Consider the following 18,082-nt stretch of genomic DNA (forward strand, 5'->3'; position numbering starts at 1 on the left):
TAATAAATATCTGTCTCTTGACTGACTTTTAGACTTAGAAATGTAGATTATCATGAGCTCAACAAGGGATTATGCCCAATGGGAGAAAAAGCTCAACAAAGAAAGGGTTTTTCTTCATTCATTTTGCTGTCTTTTATTTTTTGGTAAGTTTTTTATTTCAGAAGAAACTTCTAACTTTGATCTAATTTAATGTGTACTATGGAAAAATATTTTATAAGTATGATAGAAGTATGAACTTCAGATAGTAAATTCTATCAGTCATTTCCTTTTAAATAATTTTCTACTTGTCCTTGGCCTGTGAAGATACCTGAATGCATTTAGATGCTAGCCAAATTCGTTTTATCTTGGTGGGTGAGATGCTTCTTAGATATATATCTTTATAAATAAGACAGACATCTCTTATATTGAGAGGATTTTTCTCTATTAAAAATTAAACTCTGCAAAGAAGCTTCTCATATTTTCAGTGGGATTTAAATGTTCATCTGCATATGTACTTTTAATATTCTTTTGGAGACCTCGATGTAGGTAGGGCAAGGGGATTTTTTTTTTCTTTCAAGGAACATTTAATCACAGAAGAAATACCAACTGAGGGAAATATCATTAAAAGCCAACTCAGTATTATACTTATCAACTCCACAAAGACTGAAAAACATAAAAATTTAATAATTACAAGAATAAAAATACCCAGTTTAGGGGGTAAGGGCAACATACATACATAACCTAAACATCTGTACCCCCATAATATGCTGAAATAAAAAAAAAAATACCCACTTTACATTAACAGTAAAGAGAGAGAAACAAAGGGAGGAGGGAATGAAGGCTTTGGCTCCTGCTCACTGTTTCTCAAAAATTTCTATCCAAGTAGCTCCAATATAAGACAAAGCGAGTGGTAGTAGCTCTTAAGGTCTGTCTTTCTAAATTGAATTTTGCATTGTGGTCTAAATTGGAAAAATAATATTCTTCACTAATTAAGTAACACAGTTTTAGTCCTCAAGTGTTCTAATACAATTGATGTTGCAGGGTAATGAACTGTGTTTACCCTCTGAATTTGGGTATTTGCTGGCATTACTACTTCTATCTCTGTAGAAAAATAATACTTGAGTTTGAAAAACAGAATGCTGTAGTATCTTATATAAATATTATTGCAGTGAATTTTAATTATTTGTTTTCAAATTGTCTTTTCCATCATACTCTGAGTTCCTTGAGGTCAGGGACTAGACGTAATTTTTCTCTGCATTATCAGAGGCTAATTTAGTGCCTAGCAAACAGTAGCATTTGTATTTGTTTGCTAAATGGAATTTAAATTAGTGTATATCTTACACTTGGACTGTGAAAGGATCACTCAGATTGGGGACATCTTTGGGGAAAATGACTTTGGTTATAATTGTTCAACAGTCCATCTTATTCAGTTTATAAGATGTGCTAAGGTTTAAATGGAAGCAAGACTGAACAGTGGCTTTACTGAACATGTTTTCTTGGAGAAATTCTCCAAGGTATGGTATGCAACCATCTGTAGGGCCATTGGGGGCCATGACATGATCAGAAGAGGCTTGTCTTCTCTTCAGTTTTTATTGAAAATGACACACAATTCCCTAGACTTCATTTAAAAAATATTCCAAAGGCATATGAGCCCGCTAGAGTAGCCACAACAAAATACCATAGATGGGGTGGCTTAAACAACAGAAATTAATTTCTCAAAGTTCTGGAGGCTAGAAGTCTAAGATCAAGGTGCTGGCAGGTTTGGGTTTCTCCTGTGTCCTTTCTCCTGTGTTGCAGAGGCTATCTGAGTCCTCGCTTGGGCTTTCCTGTGTGCATCCCTGATGTCTCTTTCTCTTCTTATAAGAACACCAGTCCTTTTGGATTAGGGCACCACCCTTATGACCTCATTTAACCTTAATCACATCCATAAAGGCCCCATATCCATATATAGTTACATTGGAGGTTAGGCCTTCAACATACGAATCCAGTCCATAACGAAGTGTTACTAAGAGTTACACATAAGCTACAGATTGAGTTGTTAAAGGTTATCACGTTATGTGAGTTCCTGTGAGTCTGGTTTGCCACTATAAGCCTGGCAGCATGTATATCCGTGTTCCTGTGCCATCTGGGTTTTTGCCAGCACAGCTTCGGTTCCCTTCTTTTTGGTGACACCGTCAATCACAGTGTCCTGTCTTCCACTGGCCACGGGGTAAGCATGTGACCTGAACTAGGCTGGTATGGTATTGTGATATAATAAGAAACATATATTTCTTTGCTCCTGGGTCCTGGAACAAGGGTTTCTAAAACCCTTGGAATTTCCTGAGTGACAGGAGTGACACAAGTATCTTTTGTTATTCATAATGAACCCCTTTCAACCATACTTGAGTTTATGCTAATGAGGTGACTCTTGGTGGGCCCTAGGTAGCTTCAGGTTGGGGTTGGTTGCCAGAAGGACCACCCATATGATTAAAGGTAGGACTTTGAGCCCCACCCCCTGATCTCTGGGGAGGTTGGGGGCGGGGCTGGAGATTAACTGAATCACCAATGGCCAGTGATTGGGTCAATCACACCTGCATAATGAAACGTCCATAGAACCCTCAAAATGACAGGGTTTAGGGAACTTCTGGGATGATGACCACATCAAAGTGCTGGGAGGGTGGCATGCTCAGAGAGGGTATGGGAGCTCTGTGTCTTCCCTCCCTCTTTATGCATTGCCCTGTGCCTCGCTTCCATTTGACTGTTCCTGAGTTTTATTCTTTTTAATAAACTGGTAATAGCAAGTAAAGTTCTTTCCTGAGTTCTGCAAGCCATTCTACAAATTATGAAACCTAAGGAGGGGATTATGGGAACCTCCTGATGTTATAGTGGCCAGTCAGAAGTACAAGCGGACCAGACTTGTGGGACTGAGCCCTTAATCTATAGGGTCTATGCTCACTCTGGGCAGTTAGTGTCAGAACTGAATTGAAGGACACCCAGTTGGTATCTGGCAAATGGAGGGTTGGTTGGTGTGAGGAAAAACCCACACATTTGGTGCCAAACAGGGTATTATAAAAACAGATCAGAGCTGGTTAGATAATGTTGTCCTGAAATTTCACTCTTCAGTGTAATGGGCCCAAATGAAAGTGGCTACACCTTATTCCTTGGATGTTGGCCCACTGAACAGCCCATCCCTCCTTCCCGCTGCTTATCTGCAGTGTTGCTCAGCTCATGTTCCCTCCAAAACATGTTGGCTTCTCTGTCATTACCCTTTCAATAAATTCCCTCCCTCCCTCTGGATAATTTTAGTTGAAGTTATCCAGAATTTAATTCTGTTGCTTGAAATAATAATAATAAATAATAATAATACTCTCTAGCAGTTCCATGATGTTTACCATTGTTGCAAAACTCTAGTCTCCCATATATACAGGCAGTTGGGTGAAATTCTTAAGTTAGGGACAAAATGCCTTGTTATCAGTGCCTCGCCAGTGTGGTCTTGGATGAGTCATGGTGTTCAGTTGCTATAGTTACATAAATAAATAAGTAGGTAGATTCTTATTAGGTTTTACTTCGAGTGATAATAAAAACTGTATCATTATCATTTTTAGTGTCATTTGGTTCTACTCTATTTCTTGGTTTTCATGGATGTGGTTTTCGTGGATGTGGTAAGTACAGGAGAGTCATGGGGTTTTTTCCTCTGCCAAAGTAGAACGTGGATCAAAAAGTCTGACTACCACCACCCTAGAGGGGTGGTCTGCTATGTTCTTGTCCTTTGGAAATGGATCCTGAATGTATTTAAGCAGCAAAGGAGTGCACCCTTTTGCATACAAATACAAAGAAAGGAAAACAGAAGAAACCAAATGACAGGTGTAAAACCAATCTTCTGCTTAATGAGTAAGCATTCCTCATGGGTACAGTAAATAGCCAAGACACTAAGAAGAGGAGCTGCACAGATGTCATCTTCTTTATTTTGACTTAGGAAAAGGCACGGAAAGTGTAAAAGCCCCCATGGAGGCTTTCCTTCTGCAACTGTGGTGATGGCCAGTCTTAGCCAGTTGGGGCCAAGTACCATCTGAAGAGAGAGCAGATATTTTTGTGCAGCTCTGGAAGCAAAGGATTGACATAGGTGTGTGTCATGGTGGGGAATGCCAGCTTGGGCAGAGCTTCAAAGAGAATTGGAAACTACCAGTCCTTATTACAAATAAAAATAGAGAAATAGAACAGGTTTTGGTACTAGAAGCAATGGAGGCTCTAAATTGTATTTTATTTTAGTTAGAATTTTTTTTCTTAAAAGTTTAATTTGATTTTTAAAGTAATAGAGTGATTGTGAATAAGTTGCTTTATGGAATGATTTTGTCAAATTCTTGAACGTGAGAAGGTAGACTGTAGATCCAGTGTTATTGTAATGAGTAATACTGCTACGTGGTCCCTAAGCAAGCTACAGATTTCTGGGGCTTAGAAAGGGTATGGGGGCGAGGAGGGGTTGGCCCCAAACACCTTAATAAAATGGTAACAAGAGACAAAATTTGGGATTAATTATTATATTATCTTTGAACTTTGGATGGTTTCTTTTGCTGAAAACAGTCCTCTCAACAAAGGATATTTGGTTTTTCTTCTTATATTTTCAAATTCCAAATGATATTTTGGGAGTAATATTTATTTTCCATGGAATTGTAAAGACATGAGTACCAAGTAAAGCTTCACTTTTAGAAATTTGCTTTTGAAGCCAGAATTCCTTAGAAAGGTAAAGAGCTTTTTGAATAGACTTTTTGATAGATAATTTTTGTTCTTTGAGAAACAAAGTCTACTTTATTTAGGCTATATCTAAAAACTAAATTTTAAAAGCCAGGCCTTTTGTTTTTCTTCAAATAGTTTTCTTTGGTGTTCTAATTGAGCTCATGGCTTGCCATTCTCAAGCCCTTCCAACCATTTTGGAAATACCTAATTCCCTGAGTTAAAATATAATCTACTTGAAATACCTAGAATGGTTTCCATTTTCCTACACAAACCCTGACTAATAGAGTGATTATGTGAACACAGTATAGCAGGATACAGACAGAGGAGGCTAGGCATTTAAGACAGACTTTTCCTGATTTTCAATTTTGCCTAGAGACACTATGTTTACTTTCAACCAGATGGGGACAAGTTAAAACTATGTATGTAAAACATTCAAGATGGGTGTGCATACAGCTAACCCAGAACTTATGCTTATGGGTACCATTGCAATTGTACATCTATAGACCCAGATAACATTAGTCTTAATTTCAGTTATTTTGCAGACCCTGCCCTGCAAAATAACTGCAATTAAGTTTTGTCCTGGAGGATTCCTCAGCCTTGTGTGAGAGATTAGCAATGTCCAGATAGCAACGTCCAGACATTTCCAGGCTGTTTTAGTAGTTGTTTTGTTGGAGCTGGGGTGATGTGGACATCTGTTTATTAAAGAAACAAAGTGGATTACCAGGTTTGAGTAGACAGAAGGGGCTGGTGGGATGCCCACTTCTGTCATACCATCTTCATTCTTCTAGAAGTTGTTCATTCAGTTAAAGGGGATGACCTCCAATGGTATAAAGACTATTTTTTTTGATCAAGAGTGTACTAGTAACTATGATCTCTTGCCAGAATAAATTATTTTCTTTATTTTTTTACATTTCCTGTCCCTCACTGTACAAACACAAATTTCTTGATGTCAGGGACCTTTTATGTCTTGGTCACTGCTATATCCTTAGTAAAAATGATCTGTCCTTATCTATTTAAATCATTCAACAACTAAATATTGAATATGTACTGTCACTCAGCACTGGACTAGTTCCTGAGGATATAGTAGTGAAAAGACTTGGTAATATGAAAAAAAAAATCATTAGCAAGGCATCTCTTTTCAGAGTTGGGCTTTTAAAATAAACAAAAAAATCAAAAAATCACTATCTTTTTATTGTGTGCAATGTGTAATAACACTGTTGGAGACTGATAGGGTACCAGACATAGCTTTTATTTTACCTGTTAAAGGAGATTTATAGAGAACTCAGAGAGGCTCAACAGCTAAACATTTTGATTTTAGTCTAATTGGAAAATAGGATTTAATTTTATTGACAATTATAGGGGAACCATGAATGCACTTAAATTGAAATTGAAAAGTAAAATAGTAAGCCAGTTTAGTTTATTGTGATATTGTAGCTTCTCTCTGGTACTTTACATTATATGATCATATTGATAATCTTGTAGGATACATTAATTTCTGTGGTTTATTATAATGAGAATATTATACTATGTAAATTGATAGATTTAAAAGAAAAACACCTTTTCTTTGTATGTGAAAAGATCGAGCTCTTTACCTTGAAAAGGATGTAAAAATTGGGTCACCTTATTCATTTTCTTCATATTGATGGAATACAGGTCATCGAAGTGTAGCTTTGTTTGGCTCTTCTTGCTCCATTTTGACAAAGTGATAGAGAACCTAATTACTAAACTGCTCAGCTAACAAAGATGAGAGAATCGTCTTCTCAAAAATGGAAAAGCACCTTTTCAAGTGTATTGAGGGCCCATCCATTTCTGGACTTGAAAATGTCTTCCACTTAGAGCCCAGATGAAGAGGTATGTATTCAGGAGAGCAAGGCTCCTGAGCCTGGGTGTTAAAAGAAAGGCTCTGTGCTTGGCATTCTGTTTCTTGAAAAAATGCTCCCTGAGAGCAGGGGCGATGTCTCTGAAGCACTCATTATATGTTTACTGAATACGTGAATGAGAGCTTGAGTGCATCATCAGGGTAAACATCCTGCCCCTTCTCACCCTAGGTATCTATCTGCCTGTGCCTGAATTTCATATGTGATCTAGATGTGTGTTCATGAGCAACTCACTTAAATTCTCCCAGCCTCAGTTTCTCCATCTGAACAATGGAGATTTTTATATTATCTCCTTCATAGGATTGAAATGGATGGAAGTGAATAAATGAGATAATCTGTGAAAAGAATTTAACGTAGAGTCTGGCACACTGTGAGTACTCAATGAATGTCACCTGTTATTACTATTACTCAAGTGCAATGCCCACATTTAGAGACTTAGAGATTGACATTCAGAGGGACTAAGTGACTTCAGCATGGCCACATAGAACCAGAAGTAGGACTCACTTCTTACGGCTCCTAGCTCAGTTCACCTTCCCTTATATAGATGCCAACTGTTCTGGAGGTGTCTTCTTGCAATCCTAATACTGTTTCTATTAATCCACTGAGAGGTCGTAGAAATTCTATTGTCCCAGAATCCAAACCACAAATCCCAGAACTCCTCTATCACCCAGAAGGAATAAAAATTCTTTGTCAGAATGAGCTAACATTTCTGGTTCTGTAAATATGATCACTTCACTATTAACTAGTTTCACTTCAATGAATGCTGAATACACTTCTTAACTCCTAGAAGAATTTCTTTATTCTGCTTTCCATGTTCCCCTCCTTATTCCTGTAAATGTCCACATTGGCCATCTTTCTCAGTGTCTCTTCCCTCTCTGACACTTTAAAAGTTGCGATTCCTCAGATTTCCCTTCTTTTCTTATCATATATGTTCTCCTTGATTGATCTCATGCATTTTTCTAGGCCTAAATAGTTGACCATGTCCCAGTCTACATCTCTAGATCTGATTCATGCACCCTTCACTGGTATATTCATCTACCTGCTGGCTACTGTCACTTGGATATCTGGAGAGAGACAGGTCAGATGTTATCTAACCCTGTTCTTCCTGGGCACACAGAAAACCATATTTTCCAGCCTCTCCTGCATTTAATTTGGGACCAAATGAATGAACACTGGCCCCTGGATTGATGAGAGTGGGAATGATATGCACCAGTTTTACACACCTCTCTCTTCCATCCTCATGGCTAAGAAGCAACTTTCGCTAAAATGGCAGATTCATGATCTGGGAGGAGCCTGGATTCCTAAGGCATTCCTTGAAGGAGAGCTTCCCAGGAGAGCTGTTTAAACTGCATTGGGCTGTAATAGGAGCAAGGAATAAAGTTTAAGTCACTGGGTTTTGAGACTATTTGTTGCCGTAGCAGAGCTTGACCTTTCTTTACTAGTACAATGTCCCTCAGGCACCTTGAGCTCTGCATGTAAGTCTGTTTTCTACCACAATTGGTGGCACCATCCTCTATTCAGTCCCTCAACTCACAGCCCTCTAGTCCTTAACCAAATCCAATGAGCAACCAAGTCCTGTGGATTTTAACTTCCATATTTTTTCTTAGAATTATCTTTGTTGTTGTTGTTATTACCCTGATTCAGGCTCTTGCAATTTCTTACCTGCTTGTTGACTTGAATTAATTTAAAACAAACCAGGAAGTCATCCTATTAAGATACTCATTATTAAAAGTCATTTCCAGCAAGGAACTTAAGAGAATATGACAACGATGTAACAATATAGTTGATGTGTGAAAATAAGTAAATTTCCAGATCACTGATGAAGGAAGTGAGGAGCTGCCTGGGCTGTGTGCTCTGTGCTTATGAGACGTATATACAAAGAAGAAAGGACCCCCCCCCCCTGCATAATGCACAGATAGACAAATGAGGCTTAATGCAATTAACCATGGTCACCTGGATACTTCTTAACTACTGTCTTCCACTTTATGGCTTCTTCCACTCACACATGCTTTTGATAAAGGGTCATGGGGCCAGCTGCTTACTGAGTGCAGATCAAAGCTGGAGCCATAGTCTGGCAGGGGTCTTCTTGCTAAGCTTAACCTTACGTGGGAGAGTTAGTTAGCTCAAAACATTTCTAATCACCTGTGATCTCTCCTCACATCTCCTGCAGAGTGCGGGACTATAGTTGACAGCTCCCACACTCCCCTTTCCATTTAGAGATGCTCCCTTTATAAAAACAGCTCTCATTTTTACCAACCTATATTCCCTCTCTCACAAAAAAGCGAGCCCCTCCTTGATCATTCCACTCTTGTTTAGAAATCTCTCCTGGGGTGGCATTAAGCAAGGGTCCTTCAATTTCTTTATTTCTGTGGAAGCTCTCCCTCCTCCAAACGTCAGCATTTATTACCTTTGAATATTTTTTAAAAAGGTAAATAAGCCCATATTTAAAAATGGGTTTTCCTTTAAATAATTTCTCCACAGTCTACAGCTTTGGTTTTCTGTGAAGACTAAAAAGATCCTATGAAAACCTGGAAGGGTGGCAAGGAGCATAGAGGCTGTGTTGAGGACTTTGGGTATCTTTGTGCTGAGTTTTATAGGAAAGCTTGTTATTAGTAGAGAGCTGTACCAAAATTCAGTGACTGAATTTGCCTTGCTGCACCCAGTTGGGTATTTGGGGGGCATCTCTGCACCTAGAACTGTTTTCCATAAGCATGAGGTCAGCCACACCAGTCATTCTGACTGTCACCCTTCTTCTGGGCCTTTTCCTGCCTCCTTGCTTCCTGATTCAAATGTGGACCTACCCTTGTTTCTGTTTCAGGCCTGAAGTCTCCTTATGTGTCTCCCTCCTTCTCTAGCTACACTGGCCTGATGAGGACAGAGGGACAACGATGTCATGGCAACGATAGCCATCGGGGGTCTTTTCTAAGAGCATTTGCCTTGAAAACACTATTAAAGCACTATGACTAATTGTAAGATTTTGCTCCCATTAGAGAAATTTAAGATGAGGTGAGTATAGGGATGGGAGGATGTTTTTCAGAAGAATGTTCTCTCTGAAATCCCTCCATAACCTTACCCCTATGCAGGTGGATCTTCTCCATGTAGCATGAGTCTGGCTCCATTAGCATCTCAGTATCTGTCATAGGAAAAAAGGTGTTGTGCTATTTTTCATCTCCTGAGTGTTCCTGATGTGTAAAAAGAGCAAGGACTTAAACAATGAGAACATGAAGGATGAAGCATTTCTCTGTTTTCTTCTTTTCTCTAAGGCGTACAGCCGGGTACTTTCCTACCTCCACACCTGTGCACATGCCATTCCCCGTGTCAGGAATGCCTCTCTTCCTACCCTCCCATCCATCCCTCAAGTGCTGCTCCACTCAGGAGGCTCTCCTTGGTCTGTCTCTCCAGCTGCAATTACAGCTTTTCTTTGTTTATGTCTTGACTACAACACTTAGCAACACTTTGCATTTTTGTAATCTCTAGCGCACTCAGGGACAATAAAATCCTGACACTCGGCAGAATTTTGTGAGGTGGGCTACTTATGTCACTTTACAAGCTCTCTTGATCACTGCAGTCAGATCCCCGTCCCCCTTCCCCCACCATTTAGATTTCTGTGTATAACAATATCTTAAAGGGGCTCTTTATCCTGGGACTTTATGAAGATAATAAAAATGGTAGCTGCTTTAAATTATTTTTGAAACAAAATGTGGTGTAAATAAGTAAATAATAACTGAACCTATGCTGTGTGTGGAGTTGGAAGGCAAAATTATTTATAAATAGGGAATTGTACATTATATATGGGAGGATTCTGATGTTGGCCAATTTTCTCTTCACTAAGGAATTGATGAAATGCTTAATAGTGTGGCCAACAGAAAGGTTTCTGTGCTGTTCCAGGGTTTTTTTTTTCTCTTTGTATTGTGCAAGTTCTGCTGGCTCTTGGATTCTTTCTGTGTGTACCTCATTGTTTGATCCCACATCTGCACTTAGATGTTACTGTCTTCTACCAGAGCTCTTAATGCTATTTGCAGAAAACTCATAGTCCTTGATTTTTCCTTTGCTCTCATGTTCTGCAAAATCACCCCACTTTGCCCTTTCTGTGCTTTGCTTTTTCTGCAGAGGTGGGAAGTTCCCCCTCCATGTCCTTGGATTACAAGAATAACTTCTTGATTGGGCTTTAAGCTGAAATGTTGATTCTTCCTTGGGGTGCTGCTCTATTAGCTAAGATATACCCACTTCTTGTTCCTCAGGATATTTTGAGGTGCAGCTGCCAGGGGCATGACTGCCTATTCACTCTACACCCAATCTCTGGTGGAGCTCATCCCGTGGTGGTATTTGTGTCTGTGCCTTATCTCCTCCACTAGACTATAACCTCTTGAAGATGTCAACAGTATCTCATTCGATTTGTTCCCTCCAGGGCTCCTTGCAGTCTTGCATAGGGCAGATGTTCATGAAGTGCTTAATGGATTGAATTGTATTAGCTGTTATTCCGAGTGCACAAAAATGGGTGCTGAAGCTCCAAGAGCCTCAGTTCACCTCACGGGGTTACATGGAGATACTGTCATACTTAGTTTATGCTCCCCAGCTGTCCCCGGGTAAAGTCAATGCCCACTAATACCGAGCTTCTGCAGTGGAGAGAAAACACATTTTCACCTAAAGGATGATCAGTTCCTTTTCTGCTGTATATCTTAGTGATCATAAAGCGAGGAGACCCCTGGGACTCTATTCTATTTAGGCAAAGGCAGGTGTGCCGGGGAGCTTTGTATTTGTACACAAACACAGAAAGCAGGGCTTATTTTTGCAATTACTTGAGAAGGCTGCCCATGTTTTCCAGCATGTAAATTAGGACTTGAAGGAAAACATCTAATTGCATTTCACTCCAACTAATTGCCAACTCAAAATTTCAGATTAGTGTGCACACCATACTTAATTTTTTTGTTGCTGTTATTAATAACACACTTAGCTCGGTAAGAAGAAAAATAATGAGCTGGAATTAAAGACTCGAGGGCTGCCCCACTAAGAAAATGCCTTGGGTCGTGTGGTAAGGCAACTATGAGATATGTCTCAAAGCCATGGCTGATACTCCAGACAAATATTGCCTGGGTATTGTGTTTCTCTGTGGGTTTGCCAGTAAAGGTTAGAGAAGATATAATAGAGATGGCATTTGGAGTCATTGCCTGTGTTTTGCCACTAGGAGGGGCCATGGTTACAACCATGGATGTGTCCTTGACTTGAATTACACCAGTAGCCTTTCCGGTATGAAAAACAAAACCTACTTAAAAGAGCTTTTTTTTGTTCTTGTTGTTTTTTAAAAAAAATGTGCTTCACATCCACAAAGAATGGTATGGTCTTTTGTGAGTAATATAAACATACTGTGATATCCTTGTGTTATTAAACGAACATTACAAAGCATGACAGAATCACAGTCACACACAAAATATAAGGACAAGCTACAATGTTGACTGGAAATAAAAAAGGAGAAGCTTTTTCACATGTTGTCACGAAAAGGTAACTGGCAGCTTCAGAATTCTCCTGTTTTCTCAGCAAGAGTTATTCTCCAAAGGACACAATGAACTTTTTGTCCTTCCAAACACAGAAGTCAAAAAATGTATCCTTGAAGCTCAATTTAGCAGTAGCAGGTTTGCAAATCTATTTACCATTGGGGAGACTTTATTCAAAGATGGTTAGTTCCGGGGTTTCTACACGAAGGAGCAAAAGGGAGCTGGATGGACTTTGGAAAAGCATGTGAATTAAATAATGTCCCCCCCTCATCACTCTTTTGCATTCATCCTCTACCATCCTTTCACGGGCATCTGTCTGTGCCAGGCACTGGTGCTAGATGCAGCGGCTACCCCAGGGACAGGGCTCTGCAAGATCCCTACCATTGCATTTCCAGACAGGTGGAGAGCAGATGTTAAAAAAATAGACACAGGTAAATGTATCCTGAAAAATTGTGTTAAGTGCCCTGGAGGAAACGTATGGGGATTGATTAAGACCACAAAAGTTGCACCTAATTGAGATGCAGAAGGCTTAAGAAAGCCTCTCCCAAGAAATGACATTTAAGCTGAAAGCTATAGGACAGGTAGTGGTTAGCCAGAGCAGGGGGAATAGATCTTTCCAGACAGATGGAAGGACAGGTGTGAAGGCCCTGCAGTTTGACACATTGCGGGGAGTGGAGGACAGCTTGTGGGGTTGGAGCTCGGTGACTGAGGGGTGAGTGATTGAATGAGGCTGGGAAGATCGGCAGAGGCAGGACCACACAGGGGCCTGTAGACCGTGGAAAGGAGTTTAGATTTTATCCTTGAAGCAATAGAAATCCACTGAAGGGTAGAAGCAGGGAAGTGATGAGAGTCAATTTAAGGAGATGGCAATGTAGAGAAAGGACAGGAGGATGGCTGGAAGAAAAGCCAGGAGACCAATTGGGAGGAATGCCCATGGGCTTGGTGAATGTGCTGGCCATTTGCCTGTTTGTTTTCTAGTCCATTCTCCACCCTTTTCATGCAGAACAAGGTACATTTCCCAAACTCCCTGGCCAACTTGTTTTTGTGTGGGTTGAACCAGTGGGAGGCAGTGGAGAGAGACTGGAGAATGAGAGAACAGGAGAAGCCGTCTTTCCCCTTGTCTCTCCCTGCTTTGTGGAGCATCCTGGCTGGTCCCCTTTGGTGTCAGTTGCTTCCAGATGGACCCACGGGACAGTCCCATTGTCTGTGGTCCCAGATCCTGCTGGGCACTCTTCATGGTTCCCACTTATACCTGGCTTCCCTGGTCCTTGAACTTTAGCAATACCATCTCCTTCCGAGATTCTTCCAGTGGCTCTCTGTGGACGCTAATCTCTGGGTTGCATCATCATTCCCCGATTGGCTTTTCAGCTCTTTGGTTACCTTTGTAACTAGTTCTCTCTATTAAATGCCCTCTACTCAGAGATTGTACTTTATCTTCCTGCCTGGATTTTGACTGATAGAATGAACCACAACTGTAGTTCAAACCCTAGGTAATAGCAGTGCAGGAAGAGCAAATGTAGGGATTTGAGATGGTTACTGGAATGCTGTGCGAACTGAGTGAAGACAGTGGAAAAATGGGATAGATCTGCAAGCTCTACGTAGAGTTTCCTGGCACCCTGAGCAGGATTTATTAATCTCCGGCCAAGTTTGTCTGGCATTAACTTGACTAAGGAAAACAAATGACCACTGGATCACCTCCTACACACCACATATGTGCCCTGAAGCACATTAGTGGTCACGAAGTAGTCAGCAATTGGAGTCAAGCTAATATCACTTCACCCACACACTGCCACCTTTACATTCTAATTTGTAGAGCTGAGGTCTAGATAATATTCCTGGGACTGCAGCACAAAGTTTGCATAAAACCCTGTGCAAGAGTGTGTCCCTAACATAAGGAAGGCATGCTTTTTCTTTGGTAAGAGTCTCATGCTCTACCAGAGCTACCCCAGTGCTCCAGTTTTTCTTTGTTAAGAAATGATTTTACCCAACTGTTTTCCTAGCTTTTCTTTCCTTTTTCTTAAAAGATCAGTAGGCTTTCTTGTCTCTTTTGCTTTTTAAAAGCAGTTTTCTAGAAATTACCATCTGTTCTTCTGATCCCTACTCCTCCTTGGATCTCTGGGCCATTACCCCAACTGGACCTCTTGTTTGTGTGGACATACTGCCCTGACCCCCTTTTCGCTTTGTTGAATTGAACCACCATAGGACTTAGGAGTCTGTGACACCATGGGTGTGTGGGAAACAGTGGGACAGAGCAAAGCAGCAGTGACTGTCCTGCAGTGGCCTGTGGGCTAGCTGTGCTCATCAGGATGGTGACAAGAAAAGCTGCTTCTCTGGATCTTCCTTTGGTTATCTCAGGTTTCGGTGTAAACTTTTCAGGAAGTTTTTAGGAGTTTCTCTTAGACCATATTTACGTGGCCCCAGCGTCTGGAAATAACTACTAAGAGATTAATAATGTGTGTGGGTGTTGTTGGGATATTGCAATGGTTTCAAGGCTCCTGGGTTTATGAAAGGCTTCCTTCTTCCCTCCTTCCCTCCTTCCCTCTCTTCCTCCTTCCTTCCTTCCTTTTCTTCATTCCTTTACTCCTTCCTTTCTATATCCATTCATGCAGTAAGAATTTTGAACACCCATCGTGTGATTATTAGAGACAAATGCCAAGTGCTCTGAAATATATGAAAATATAAGACAAAGTTGGTCTCAAAGGTTGGATACTATATAGACTCACACATCTGAAAGATGAATAGCAATGGTAGGGTAGACATAAGGTTAGAAATGAGGGGATGCATATTTTACCCTTAGTGATGCTTTTTATTAACTGTGATCTTGGACAAGTTACATAGCCACCGTAAGTCTCAATTCATCTATAGTATTGAAAGGATTGAACTAAAAAAAATCTCTTAAGTCTCATCATTGTTCTATGATTAGTGGGCACAGTTATGAGTAATCTAGAGCAGTGGTTCTTGAACGTTTTGATCTCAGGATTCCTTTATACTCTTAAAAATTCTAGAGGATCCCAAAGAGCTTTTTTTAAATGTGGATTATATCTCTTGACATCTATCATATATTAATAAAATTTGAACCTGAGACATTTAAAAATATTTATTAATCCACTTTAAAATAACAATAGTAAGCTCATTACCTATAGGCATACAATCATTTTCATGAAAAATAACTATATTTTTTGGCCAAGTGCTCACGTTTGCATATGACTTACATACTGTACTTTGACTTGGCCACATTTTAGTCAGCTTCTCTCCTCCCCACAGACCCCTAAACTTTGGCTTGCCCCCATGTTTGAACAATCCCTGAAGTGCTAAGGCACAGAACAGTCCTCCTGAGAACGGGCTGACCACACAATGATGCTTCTTGTTGGAGCATCTGATTTTCCCACCTGCTCACCCCACCACTTTGCCCTCCTCCCCCCAGAACTGCCTATTTCTCCCTACATTCAAAAAGCCTTCCTTTTGTGTTTGATTTTGAGACACTTGCAAGTCCCGAGGTCAAAGCATTGTCCTTATTCCAACAGTCTTTTCAAATAGTCTCTCTTTATCTAAGCCCAGTTTTGTTTTCAGTTGGGGTTTTCAAAATAAAAAACACTGACTGAGAAGAGTGGCATTGTTTTGCATGTTTGCCATTCTCCTTCATGCCTGGCTTACTGTTGGCCTCTGCATTTCATCTGTGGTGATATGTTGCTTTGGTTGAAGTATGTGGAGAAAATCTGGCCACGCATGCTGTGTCATTGGAAAGAAGGACCACGCCTCCCTGGCAGGGTGTCAGGATCCCCCAGACTACACTTTGAGAACTGCTCTTCTAGAGATTTGGAGGAAGGAAAGAGCCAGATGTTGAGCTGGATTCTACAGAATAGATTTCTTGTGCTTTATAGAAGGACAAATAGAAGTTAGAGAGGGAAATCTCTAGAAAAGAGCCCAAGTTACAAGAAGGTGGACTTCAAGATGCAGCCTTCGACAAGAGCCATAAGGAAGACATTGAGTTGGCCTGAAATGGCCCTTATGGTGTAGCAGAGAAGCTGGCCCTTTACAAATAGGACCATTTTAAAACAGATGAATTTTTTAGCCAACATACTGACTTTTTTTTTTTTTAAATTCAACCTCCATGATTTTTCACAGTTGCAGGGTATATTGTGTATAATTGCATGGCAAGAAATTGTGATCATGTGAAGTCTTCACACAAGGCTCAAGGATTCAATGGTATTTTATGGTAGGCAGAATAAACATGACCCCTAATCATCTCTTGCTCTTGTCTTTTTGTTTTTGGAGACAGAGACTTGCTCTGTCACCATGGCTAGAATGTAGTGGCATCATCCTAGCTCACTTCAACCTCAAATTCCTGGGCTCAAGTGATCCTCCTGCCTCAGCCTCCCGAGTAGCTGGGACTACAGGTGCACACCACGCCTGGATGATTTTTCTATTTTCTGTAGAGACAGGGTCTCACTCTTGCTCAGGCTGGTCTTGAACTCCTGAGCTCAAGCAATCCTCCCACCTCAGCCCCCCAGAGTGTTGGGATTACAGATGTAAGCCACTGTGCCCGGATCACCCCTTGCCCTGTACAGCTCCCTCCTATTGAGTGTGGGTGGAACCTGGGACTATGATAAGATATTACTCCCGTGATTATTTATGGTCTATGATGAAAAGAACTTTGCAGATGTAATGAAGGTCCCTAATTAGCTGAGTTAATCAAAAGGGCCATTATGGGTGGGCCTGACCTAATGTGGTGAGCCCTTAAAAAGCACAGTGCAGGTGGCTTCTAGAAGATGAAACTGGACCCCAGTTGGCAGTCAACAAAAGAACAGGGGCTGCAGGCATGCAATTGTGAGGAGCTGAATCCTGCCAGCAACATGTGAGTTTGGATAAGAACCCTAAGCTCCGCAAAGGAACCCACCCCAGCTCACACCTTGATTTCTGTCTTATGAGACTCTGAGTAAAGGACCGAGCTGAGCTGTGCCTGGACTTCTGATCTATGGAAATAGTGGGTGAAATAATAAACGAGTGTTGTTTTAAGCTGCTAATTTTGTGGTGATTTGTTACACAGCCATAGAAACATAATACATATTCCAATAAGCATTTGTATGTTTAATGGCCTATCTTAACCGAACCTTGGAACCTTCCTGGAGTTTCTCATAACTATGAATCACAAGGACAACACAAGAGAGCAGGTAATGATCAAAACAATTCTGCAGCATTACTGTATAGGGACCCACATAGGTTGTCCCTCTCAAGTGACTTACTGGTATTGTTTTAAAAAGTCACTTAGAAGAGTCATTGTTTCAATTTTCCTTCTTAATCAAGCCTTATTCATTCCTTTTCTTCAAATATTAAATAAGCATTTTTCTTTGAAATGCGGTTACCTAATTCTTTCCCACATTTTTTTCCTATGTAATACTTCTGCCTCCTCGTTCTAAGTCATGTTCTTTCTGTTCCGAACTCCTGGTCTCTCGGTTTCTTCTCTTTTTCCTTATGAGCCACCCTGCACACAGTGTTGACAGTGACCTTTAAAAAATGAAACCAGAGGCCAGGCCAGGCTCATGCCTGTAATCCTAGCACTTTGGGAGGCTGAGGCCAGAGGATTGCTTGAGGCCAGGAGTTTAAGACCAAGCTGGGCAATAGCGAGACCCCATCTCTACAAAAAATAAAAAAAAAAATTAGCCAGGCGTGGTTGTGTGCGCCTGTATTCCCAGCTGCTTGGGAGGCTGAGGCCGAAGGATCACTTGAGCCCTGGAGTTGGAGGCTGCAGTGAGCTATGATGATACCACTGCATTCCAGCCTAGGTGACAGAGCAAGACCCCATTTCAAAAAAAAAAAAAAAAAAGAAATCAGCTGACCAGATGAAGTCATTTCCCTATCAGAAGCCTGTTACGAAATGAATGTTTGTGTCCCTCCCAGAAGTCTATGTTACAGTCCTACCCCTAAATTTGACTATATTTGGAGATAGGGTCTTTTTGGAAGTATTATAATGAAGGTTAAATGAGTTCATAAGGGAAGGGCCTTATGTGATAAGAAGAGACA

The sequence above is a fragment of the Propithecus coquereli genome, unplaced genomic scaffold, assembly GCF_000956105.1.
Source record: "Propithecus coquereli isolate 6110/MARCELLA unplaced genomic scaffold, Pcoq_1.0 Scaffold85, whole genome shotgun sequence".
Taxonomy (NCBI): Eukaryota; Metazoa; Chordata; class Mammalia; order Primates; family Indriidae; genus Propithecus; species Propithecus coquereli.